General features: G+C 37.2%; 1 protein-coding gene across 8 annotated transcripts in view; it reads right to left on the reverse strand.

Annotated features, from left to right (window-relative positions):
• hdac5 (histone deacetylase 5) overlaps nucleotides 1-12,914 on the reverse strand; it is a 438,683-nt gene that overhangs the window by 316,024 nt on the left and 109,745 nt on the right. The window contains exon 2 of one of the 8 annotated variants that reach the window (XM_087977866.1): nucleotides 2,788-3,062. The exons of the other annotated variants lie outside the window; for them this stretch is intronic. The gene's annotated coding sequence lies outside the window, so the exon portion shown is untranslated. The remainder of the gene's footprint in view (nucleotides 1-2,787; nucleotides 3,063-12,914) is intronic. 8 annotated transcript variants of the gene reach the window in all.

Here is a 12,914-nt window from a genome sequence, read left to right on the forward strand (position 1 = left end):
TTGTTAAAAGATTAAATGTTTACTTTTTTTTGCTTCTTCATTTCAACAGGATTCAAAGTGTGGGAGTATCAGACAAATGTGTCCTCCAAAATACTAGCAAAAAAAAATGAATCAGAGCCAAACAGTCACAGAAAAGCTGCCCCCATATGTGGAAGAGACAGTGAGGAACTGGCTCTTCCCATCCAGATTGCTTTTCTCCTACTCTTTGCTCCTCTAATCACAGTTCCCTTTCTCCTGCTCAAGCTGCTCTTCTAGAGGCAGAATCCACAATTGAAATAGCAGTAAGGGCTGGATAGAGAGAACTTTTAATTGGAAGTGGTGGAGCAACCACTCTAGCTGATCCTGCTGCTGGCATAAAGTGGAAACGTTTGTGACAAGAATGTTTGAAGACTTGGGAATGAAGAACTCTCTACTGGATTTAATACTGTTGGAGCACAAATCATTGGCTAAGAGTTATGTAACATAGTTAGTGTCATGACCCACTAACCTTAACTAGGAAAGTAGCAACACTGTTATAGCCCTTCATAAAACCATCAGACTACCATGGGTGCTGGCAGCCATTCACAGCAAACATAAAACTCAAATATTCAGAAGAGAGAATCCAAAAGCCCCTGTGGTAAATGTCTTAATCCAGGAAAATACAAAACAATAATTCCTACTGTGAAAATACTTTAAGAATTAAGAATCATATCAGCTAGAACATTTACGAGTATTTTCAGCTTTAGGTTTCAGTGAAAACTGTCCTGCTTTGTGCATGATTCAAACTATTTAGTAACTATCGTTAACTTCCAGTTCATATTAGCTTAAAGCCCCATGACATCCATGGAGTGAAGAGTGTGTATTAATTATTTGGCAAAAAAGGTTTATTACTAGCTTATAATCTGATGTTTTCTTCTGCCAATTTAAAGTGACAAGATGTCTAAGAATTTAACATTCTCCTTGTTTATTTTGGCTTTAACTTTATAATGAAGGTGTAACGAATATTGAGAATATTTTTTTGAATTGTTCTAATTATGTTAGCAATTCTACAAAATGGTGTGTGAGAGTTATTTTAACTTGGGTGTTTCATGCCAAAAGATTCCTTAAGGATCTAGGACACCCTAAAGCATAGATTAACATGTGAGGAGATGCATCAGCTTCAGAAAAGAAAACCATTGACATGTGAAGTGTACTTGAATGGAACCATTTGTTGTCTGATGATTAGCTACGTGTAGCAAAGTTAATCCATATGTATGTGTTGTACAGCTGGACCTTTGGAAGTTTGTATCCTGGTATGTTGTCAACATTTGATTTAAACACAAATACGGATGTGGAAAATAACTTGAAATTGACAAAACAAAACCAAAGAATGTTGCAGATAGCTAACCGCTTACCATTAACTTTAAAAACAGGCTACATGTGTGAAACTTGTTCTCAATAAATAACTTATGTGAAATAGTTAGAATTTTCATTTTGGGAATGGAGAAAATAGTCTCTAATTAATGCAAGTTCATACATGCCCTGCGGCCAGTTTAAGCAAAAGGCTGGGGACCATAATCTGTTCTCCACTGATTGCTAATTTATACCAACGCATTCTTCAGTTTCAAAAGTAGTATTTAAATATTCTTTTTGTTCTGACAAAGCAGTGACTCAAAAAAAATGGTCCTACCCCTAGGTAATTCTTAAAATTCTCTGAATTTATCAGGCTTTGTTATAGCAGATAGTGCTAGTATTGACAGTGCTGGTATTGTACTGATACCAAAATAGATTTTGTTGTGTATTACTTACCAATCACTTTTTCAATGTCAATGAACCACTGAAGAAGGGAACTGATTTTAATTTGGTCAAGCAATACTGTTAATTTCAAAGGATATAGTACAGACAAAAAAAAAGTGAATATGAAGCAAATTTCCTTGAAGCTTTTCATTTTGCAGTTTTGCAAAGGGAAAACAACAGTTATACTGAGAGAGAAGAGAATGCTGATTGATTGATTGGCAAGTACTGTGACTAGTAGAGGCATAGCAATGATTCCTGAAGGGCTTTTGCCCGAAATGTCGATTTTCCTGGTCATCGGATGCTGCTTGACCATCGGATGCTGCCGGATGCTGCCTGTTCTTTTCCAACACTACACTCTTGACTCTGATTTCTGACATCTGCAGTACTCACTTTTGCCTGCATTGTAATAGTATACATTTGCTTGATGGTGACTGACATTTAGCTGCCAAGCCTTTTAAAAAGTTTAAACCAAACAGTGTAAATCTGACTTCAGTGCAGTGCCTTGACCAACGAATTAGAGAATGGCAGTCATCAGTTTTGATGATTTGAAAGTGTGTGCAGATATTCTCTTTACAAAGAAAGGAATGTCTGCATTTATATGTGTAACTTCCAGTATGCACAAGTTTACTACACTGCAAGCCCAAACAGCAATCTTAAAACAGATTGTCAGTAGAATTCTTTGCACACTCACGAATATTTAGTGAATGTTGTCCAATTGGATAAATGACATCTAATGTTGAACAGTGTTACATGTTTTACAAACTGGTTGAGTATTGTCACTATCTCGCTTGCTGCAGGTGGTCGAAGAGATATGTTTGACATGATCTTCCAGCCTTTGGGACATATGGCCGACAAACCTATCATCGCACTTGCCCTGAAATTCATATACCAAATTACTCACTTTGTGGGATAGAATGTTTTTAAGATTTGATGGCAGCAAATCTATTAATGGAAAACACCATTCACTGATTATGCAAAAAAGCAACATGAAATAACTAGCTTTAGCTATTACTCAAATGTTTGAAAACTTACCCTTTACAGGAGATAGCCGGGGCACCTTTCAGCACCAAAAACTACAGCTTAGGCCTATTCACAAGTTCCGATCATAATAGCCATTATCCCACAAGGTGTCTCGGATGTACCTCATTTCAGCATCAAGCTTACATTGGGAACAAAATTGTTTAGGCTCATTTCGAAAAGTTTCACGTAAGGCCAAACTATAGTGCATGAAACTTCAGAAATCCAAATGCCTAGCCAGTGAAAGTAGGCTTGTGTCAGACAGTCGTAAAAATGCTCCAGGCCAATTCCTGAATAATAAAAGGAAAAAGGGAGATCATTTTGACTGCTCTATTTTAAAGGTGAATTTGAGCACAGATACAGCCTATTAAAATGTGTAAGGAAGCTCTTACTTGCAGCTATGAGCTTAAATACAGTAAAGAGAAATGTCATTTCAGAGACATGGAAGGGATAGGTTGGTGTCACTCCATCGTAGACCTTTTTGGTGAAACCGAAAAAACGTTTGTGGGAATCACATTCCAGTCCACAGTGGCAAAACTCAAAAAAGCAGAGTGGAATTTTCCTCTCTGTGGCATGAGCAATGGTGATAAAGTTGAAAAAGTATGGCAAGAATGAAAAAGGAACAGAATCGTGACAAGTTGTTTTCTAATTTTCCCAAGCTTTAAATGGTGACTTCACATTTTTGCTGTTGAGCTGCAATTACATGATTATCATATATTCACACGTCATTAAGGAGGGCTTATGCCCGAAACACCGATTCTCCTGTTCCTTGGATGCTGCCTGACCTGCTGCGCTTTTCCAGCAACACATTCTCACCACACGTCATTAATAGCCCATCATGCTTTACTTATACTTCATTTTTAATTCTCCATGCGTTTCCCTAGAAAGATGGTGTAAATTCCCAGCATTCAGGTCTGTATAAGCAGAACAGATGGCTGCATCTTTCTGATTGGTTGTCCTGGCTAACATCTGTTATCAGACAAACACCCCATACTCCATGGTCATCATCCTCCTCACCACACATCCACCAGCATCCACACATGCTGCCAATGGCAAACTGAGCCTCACCACATCATCATGCCTGTTCTCTGACTAACTTGTACAATCCTTCAGCACTTTTCTTTGCAGCTCAGAAACACATACAACTTGCATGTTTCTGCCAGGTTGCTTTGCGCACATGGACACACGTGCATCTAATGCATCTGTACAGGTTTATGGTTCTTAGATTGCACTTATTGTCAGCATCTATTTACTTCACATTGTCTTTTAATAAGCAGGGTCTTCAGTATCCAGTTACAGGTTCAGCCACAGTCTATGTGGCTTTACACTGCTTTTTAGCACAGAGGAAAAGGCAGATAGCTTGTCATGGTGGGGAGAACTGAACAGTTAAAAAGGAAACAAGTCACTGTACACAACCATGCTACATTAATGTCACTCCTGCAGCATATGCCAGCAATGTATGGGTCAAACAAATTGCATGTGCTTTAAGCAAATGTCTTCAGTCAGTCAGGAATACCACCATAGTCAGTTAAGGGCTCATCTGATTCCAATTCAGGGGGATGGCTACGTTCAACACTGTAGGTCAAGTGCAAACTATCCTGGGACTGCAGAGAGGTCAATCAGTTGCTGTAAATACATCGGTCCAGGGGTGGACTCATCTTGCAATGAGACAAAAGGAGGGACTAAGTAAAAATGCAATGGTGATGCAAAAGCAGGAGGTGGCTAGATGTCTGCAGTGTGTTAGTAACAAGCATGGAGAGCATGAAGCATTAATAATTTTGAAGGATGAAGTGGTGGAAGCTGTCCAGTGTCTATGAGGCATCCAACAGAGACTTGAAGTCCATGAGTCTTGGTGAGTTGCATTTGCAGTGGCAATATAAGAATGAGTAGTAAAACCCTATGAGTGCTACTCGAGGTAGTAGAGAGATAACCTTGCAAAATGAATCTTCCTGAACTTCGAGGCATTCTTTTTAATCAAGGACGTAGCACTGACTTGGGCTGCTATTTGGATCCAAGCTAGCTGTATCTGGTGCAGCCCTCTGCAGTCAGCAAGCAAAGGACTGCACTCCAGTTTACTATGCTAACCATCAGCACTTCTAGGTCTCTGTCTGTTTGCCAATGGATGTGTGCGTGTGCATGCATGGGTGGGATGGGGGAGGAGGGGTTGTTTTCTGGGCCATGTCCTCAGTGATAGTGGTGGGCCACAGTTGGAGGGACTATCCCTGCTTTGTAGCAACTGAAGTGATGTAGGCTCATCTTGAAATATGACATCAATATGCAAATGGCACGGAAGAGCCCAGCTCCATAATTAAATCAGGTGAGGAATCAAACATTGTTTGAGAAGCATTTCCGAGAGCCATGGCACATTAGATGCCATGAATCTCACTTGACAAAACACTAAGAGAGGAAAACCCCACCCACAGGGTCAATATTTGATGTGATTCTATGATTGAACACCATTTGCTAAATAATGAAATTATGCTGACAATCAATTTAAGAACGGCAGTTGAAACCATTCTAACCAAATCTTTAAAAAATCTTCTCATCTAGACTCAGTCCCACATTTTATCATTCAGAATTGGCCAAAACAGATGGGATGTAGTCTATGTGCCCAATTAACCCCAAGCTGAACTTCAAACTATTCATATTCATTGTCCACGCCACCTAATTCCATCTCTGCAAATTGTTGAACTCCAGCCTTATCTGACCATATGAACATGAAATGCTTATCTGTGCTTCAATAATCTACAATTGAATATCTCCAAAGACCACTTTGCAAGTTTCCAAAGTTTTAACCAATGCAATCTCATGCTCATTTGAAATCCAAGCACTCACATCCTGTTTCAGTTACCCTTCATTATGTTTCTACAAAACTTCAGTGCTTCCTTTTCCTCTAATACACCAAAATCAAAATTCTCTTTTTTTAAAAAAAGGATATCCTACACCACAAAAACTTTAAACTGATATCCTATTTTACACAAAAGGTTTCAAAGATATGGCTCACGATATATTTGAGGTTTTAAGTATTCACAGAAGAGATACAAATCATCCAGGCACTACTACAATGCTGAAAGCATAGCATCTTTTAGACTTTGGACATAGCACTGCCATCTTTCTTTCTCCACGATATCACTGCTTTTCCAAAGATATTCACTGGAAATTTAAAGTAAGATTTTACGAACTGCTGTAGAACTGGGAAAGTTAGACAGTGCTTGGACAGCAAATGCTCAATTTTGTTTTTCTATACATTTTACAGAAGGATTCTGAAATAAGAACAGATCCTAATTAACTGAATTCAACTTATGGTTGCCTCAGAACAAAGTCCATCAAAACAGCAAGGAACATGTTGAGACAGCTCCTGAATCCAGAAACTGGTATACATTGGACATTTTTTACTTTTGCTGAATCTCATTCACAAGTGCAAAGATTTTGGGTCAGGACTACCATATAAAATGAAATTTAATATTTCTGATTTGTGTGGTTTACCTTTAACACCAGCAGCTGCTGCACTCCTTTCTCGTTACACTATTTAAGGACAAGGTTTCAGCTGTCATGCTTTACTTTCTCTAATTATCTCCTTCAAATACTTTCACAAGTCTTCCATTACCTACCATATGTTTCCCTTCTACACACAAAAGAATGTTTGTTAGTTTACACCATCAGAAGATTACAGAATTGCTACAATGTTATCTTGTTGCACTAAGATTATGCTCAAGGTGTTGCATCAAACAGTATTAGGCATAAGACAAAAATTCAGGAAATTAGCATAAAATTCAGTTTCAAAATAAACAGACAACAGATGCCCAAATAAAGTACTTCAGATTATCTAAATCAACTATTAAGTGAGGTACATCTTCTCCCCAAGCCATTTTGCTTTGATCAAAATTATAGTGACCTGAATTCACAATTGTTCAATAATTATTTATTCAGCGTTTCAAGTGCACAACACAGCAATGTACTCAACAAGGGCTTTATCCAAGTGAGTTTAAAAAACAAACATTCTGCCTAAATTGAGTGTAACTCATTATAGAGGTCACATGACAACAGCAGACTAGTTAGGACAATTTTACATCATTCTGTTTCAATGCAAATACTCCATGCAGTCACAATGCCAAATAGGTGCTCTTGTGGTGCAGTGTTACTGCCCTACCTCTGGGCCAAAAAATCTGGGTTCAAGTCCCTTCTGCTCCAGAGAGGTGTCATAACATCTATGGACAGGTTGATTTAAAATGTCTAATCATGGAATCAAGCAGCATCACCTCCTTATTGGCTACATGGAGTTAGTTAAGAATGCAGATGATCATAAACTTAAACATTGGTATACTTGAAAGAAATTCTAATTTCATTTTCACATATTGGAAAACAGAATGAACTTCAAAACATTTTTATCATCCAGGTGCACGTATCAAAGAAAGACACATCTCAAAACATAGTCGGTATGTATTTGTGTAGACTATTTGTTTTTTAGATATCCAAGTCATGGTAAGGATCATATAATACAAGCATGTTCTCTGGTAAGTAATTTAAAAAGGGTAATTATTGATATTGATTTTGTTCCATACAGCCTTAAAATGACACAGTTTTGTCACTCCTGCTACTCAATACACAACTAAAAGTGGAAGTAACTTTTTTAAAAAAGCCAAGTTGAACTTCTTTACAACAGAATTTGAATCATAACCAAACTCCAATATTTTCCAATAGTTTAATAATTCTCCTTTTCGACTTGGACTTCATACAATAAAATCATACTAAAATGTCCATACTTATTAAAACAATAATTTGTAAATTTCCATATTAAAAGAAATAACAGATGCAACTAATACATATCATTTTGACTGGCTGGTTCAGAATACTATAAACCGAATGGTCTTTCCACTAGGATAATAACAGGGATAATCACAAATTAAATGGTAGCTGTTCTCACTGTGGGTGCTGTTAGAAAGGTTGCTTTGAATAGTAATAATGTTTCATTCTAAGTAGGAAAAATTCTAAGGACCGATTCACCATCCACAGCTGATTTAAAAAGTCAAAGATAGTATCAAACTCAAAGAGATTATAATTCTGCAAAGATAGGTGGCAGATCAGAAGATTAGACAAAACATGAAAAACAGCAAAACTTACTAAAAGATTAAGGAAGAGGGAAATTTAGATTATGAGACAAAGTTAGCCAAAATATAAAATAAAGATAAAGAATTTTCAGATAGATAAAAAAAGAGTTGACAAAGAAAGTGTTGGTCCTATAGAAAATGAATCAGGGGAATTAATAATGGAAGAGAAAGAGACAGCAGATGAATTGAACAGGTAATCTGTGTCAGTCTTCACTACAGATTACAAGTAGGATCTCATATATAGGTGTAAATCAAGAATTCAAAAGGGAGAGAAGAACTCAAGAAAATTACAATTATCAGAGAAGTAGGACTGAGTCAATTGTTGGAACTTAAGTGGACTAAATGTCAGTTCCTAATGGATTTCAGTTGCCGAAAAGTGTGGTGTTGGAAAAGCAGAGCCAGACAGGCAGCATCCAAGGAGCAGGAGAGTCAAGCGTGAGCTCTTCATCAGAATTCATTCAATGGGGAACTTCAAACCAGCATCTACAGGAAAACAACACATCCTGACCAAATACTGAACTATAGAAGCAATCATCCCAACACCCACAAACGAGGCTGCATCAGAACATTATTTCAACGAGCCACCACACAGTGCAACACAGAGGAACTACACAAAGCAGAGAAAAATCACCTATACAGTGTATTCAAAAAGAATGGGTACCCAATGAACACAGTCCACCGATTTCTCAGCAAAAAACCCAACAAACAGACAAAACACGTCCAGAAATCCTAGCCACTCTCCCCTACGTCAAAAACATCTTGGAAATGACTGCTAGACTACTCAGATCTCTTGGCGTCATGGTAGCCCACAAACTCACCAACATACTAAAACAGCAGCTAATGAACTTGAAAGACCCTATATAGACAAGCAAAACTAATGTCATTTACAATAAGCTTGCAAGAGCTGTAACAAACACTACACTGGACAAAACAGGCAGAAAACTAGCCACCAGGATACATGAACATCAAGTAGCCACAAAAAGACATGACACTCTCTCACTAGTATCCTTACATACAGATGAAGGAGGACACCACTTCGACTGGGACAACACATCCATCCTAGGACAAGTCAAACAGAGACATGCACAAGAATTCCTAGAAGCATGGCATTCCAACCCAACTCTATCAACACACACATTGACTTGGGCCCCATTTACTGCCCCCCCTGAGAAAAAGAACAGGAAATGATGTCACCATCGGAAATGACATCACCAACCCAAGGTAACCTAAACATATAAATAGAAAACGGGCCATGCCACCAGTGCTTCATCCAGAGGCTCACTGAAGATGTTACCTAGTACAGTGACGGAATGTCTGAAAATGAACCTTCTAGCTTAGTGAGCAAACCTACATCGAGAACCTCAACTTGAGCCAAAATCTTCTCAAAACTTTAGGTCATATTTAAGGGAGTTATATCATACACAGATTTCTTACAGTTTTCAAAGAAAAAAAACGCCTTCAATATGGCAGCAGTGTAGGAATCCTGAGCCAGAGCTTGACCACTCTGTCCATTTCTTTTCATTTTCCTCTTGTTTATTTTTTTCTTTTTACTTCCTGTCCAGGGAGAATGCCAGCGCAAATTTCCGACCTCAGTGTGGACACGGACTCTGGGAATGCCTGGTGTCAAGGTGAAGCCCAGCTAAGACTGGGCTGCAATGACTTATTCTGAACTCTTATTTCTCTATTTCTTAATTTATTACTGAACTTTTTTTTAAAACGTTTCCCATCCACCCACCCAAGAATATGTACTTAAGAAATCTGTACCAACTTACCTTGGTACCCATGACGGTGCTATATGTGGGGACTTGTAAACTTTTCACTGTACTCATGAGTATATATGACCTGCACTGACTCTCCTCATGGTTCCTTCTTACTCATGTTTGGTTCGTTCTTAAGAAGAAATTCTTTTGGTGGTATGTCATCGAAGCTCAAGGCCACCAACTCAAATACTCAGCGCAGACAATAATTTTCTGTTTGGTGATGTACAGCATAAGTCATCACAATTCTGCAATAAGTTAATTTATTTTAACACTGATTGCAAGCACTGATGATTTTACACAATTATAAAAGCAGGAAATTAATTCTATTTCCATGGAAGTACACAGGTTTCCTATAACAGCCTGCAATTTCCTTGGCTGTCCTTCAATAACTAAACATATGCTCCCAGATCAAAAATGTTTTGCGATTCTTGAGTCCAAATAACTAATCAAATATTTCTACTACATTGAGCTGAAAATCCTGCAGGATATTAAAATGTTCAAAACACATGCTGTCACAATGGTTTTAAAATTGTATAGGGTATGACCTTAAAGAATATTTATAGTTATTTAACAAAAAAAAAGTTCACGTAGCCTAGTGTTGACAAATGTAGCTTTTATACTTTTTCCTCGGAGATGTCAGTTAACGAACATTTGAAACCCTCATGTTCAACGATGCTGAAACTTGAATGTTTTCACAAGTCAGAACCTCAAAATCTGCCTTAAAATAATTCGGTGACTTGTTCATTTGTCATAATCATGATATAACACTGATGTATTTTGAAAAATAATTCACAATTTCTGACCTAAAACTAATTTTGGATTAATAACTCTTTATGTGAACTATATTCATAGAAAAATGAGGTTTAAGAATTTCTCATTAGTAGAAAAACTTGACAAGTGCATTATATTGCAGTACTTTAAAGCATGTTACTCAAATCAGTTTCAATATTGATTTCTTGCAGTAAGAGAAGATAAATCAATATTGTTACACAAACAAGTGTCAGAAATTCTAGAACACAAATACTTCTCTTTTTGCCACAATACCTACCATACTGACTGCTCTTAAGGTCTATATATAAAGACTTTTATTAAAAAACAAATTCTCGGAAACCCAGTCAATAAGCAACCCTCTATCTAATACCCCACACATCATCTCCTTCAACTTCTAATCTATGCACTCTCTCATGTGTGCATTTGTATAGCACCTGCAACATTACAAAAAATTTCACTTTACATAAGAAACAAACAAAGCCACATGAATTTAAAATTATGAATATTGCAGTCGGTCATAAACAAATGTTGTCAACTGTTTATCAGACTTCACTCTCAGACTTGTTTCTTGCACTGGAACTTGCTGTGATTAACGAACCATTTCAATGTAGTACATTGCAGTATATGGAAAGTCTGGGACCTCTGAACAGAAATGGCAACCGTATATCTTTTTAATCAAATTGAAGAACCATTATCGAAAGTGTTTGTTGAACAGTTAACTCAATATCAAATCATGTACAGAAATAAAGAGCAGTACAGAATGATGGGAAAAATGGAGAGACATGAGACAGAAAGCACATTTTTTAAAATGACTTTTATTTTAAATTACCAAATGATAATTAACATCAGAAGAAATGAGACTAAACACTTGAGGTTAATTTTCAATAAAAAATTAAGTGAAGTTGTTATTAAAAGTAATAAGACTCATCACACTGTTAAAAGTTTAATTATGCTGGGCTGGACAGGTTCCAACCTTTTCTGGTGAACTTAATGGATTCTAATCACCCAAGTACTACAACATCACACATTTGGAATAATTTAATGTTAAATTTCAATCTAAGGTATTTCTACTCTAAAGCTTTTGGAGAAGCAGAGCAAGTCAGACTTCCTGATTTCCATGTTTAAATGCAGCTTAAATGATTGCCCGACTTCATGCAGACTTCTGGTTTACATGCTGATTGCCACGGTGAAATTTTTACACAAAATCTGCACCAGTAAGACAGATGCCCATAAGACTGGTGACAAAGAGGTAGATTTTAGGGAAAATCCTAAAAGAAGAAAAAAGTTAGATGGTCAAAAAGGTTTAAGGAGGGGATTTTGGAGCTTAGTCTCCTAAAGGTACAACTGCCAAGGGTGGGGAAAACAAAATAGATAAAAGTAGGCCAGAATTGGAGTATTACAGGAGATTACCGGGATAGGGAGGGAATAGGCCTTGAGGGGTTTGATTTTAAAACCCTCGTCTTTGTTTTCCAGGCATTTTCCGATTGAGAGACAATTTAAATTAGTGAGTTCATATGGTGCTATTCTTAGGCAGCCTAACAATGTAATGGACATCAATAGATTAGCACCCAGTAGGAACTCAGAAAACAAAGATCCTGTCCGAAAACTTTATTCACTTACTGCAGGTCAAACCATGACAAATCAACTCAACAGCTATCAAATCTGATGATTCAAATATCTTGCAAATAAAGTAATCCCATATACAAATTATAACAAAAGCCACAGCAGTCAAGTTTAGATAATACAACTGGGTCAGCAGTTAGTGGAATAAAAAGCAGAAAAATGTATTCTTATGAAAATTACAACATGCATGTAGAAGTCCTACAGGTTTGGACTCCTGTTGTTTCTAATCAGCTCCTCATGAACTTAGATTAGATTCCCTAACACTATGGGCAATTTAGCATGATCAATTCACCTGACCTGCTCATTTTTGGATTGTGGGAAACTGGAGCACCTGGAGGAAACCCATGCAGACGTGCAAAGAATGTACAAACTCCTCACAGACAGTGGCCAGAGAGTGGAATCGAACCCAGGTCCCTGGCGCTATGAGGCAGCAGTGCTAACCACTGAGCCACTGTGCTGACAAATTTGTATGTAGTATTAAAATAAGGAGAGCAGGAGTAGTACAAGATGCAATAAATAAATTGAAAATGATATAAATTGGTTTATGCAGTTGGTATGGTGAATTAAATTTAATACTGACAAATGGAATATGAAATGATCAATATGAACCAGAGATATAAGAATGAAAATAAACTGAAAAAGTAACCTAGAAGGAACATTTGTTTTTTCACTTTCAATACACATGCTGAAACAATCAAGTTTCAAAACAGCGATTTAAAAAAGTAGACATGTTCTAAAATAATACTGTGACTTCACAAGGCACTGGTCAAACCATTGTTGGAGAAAAGTACTCAATTCTAAGACCCAAAACATGTACACATTAAAAAGATTAACCCCTTGTATAAAAAGGAATAACCTATGAAACATTAGGGCAGCTCAA

This window comes from Chiloscyllium plagiosum, unplaced genomic scaffold, assembly GCF_037043375.1.
Source record: "Chiloscyllium plagiosum isolate Xiang-an unplaced genomic scaffold, Cpla_swu_hap1 HiC_scaffold_32, whole genome shotgun sequence".
NCBI lineage: Eukaryota > Metazoa > Chordata > Chondrichthyes > Orectolobiformes > Hemiscylliidae > Chiloscyllium > Chiloscyllium plagiosum.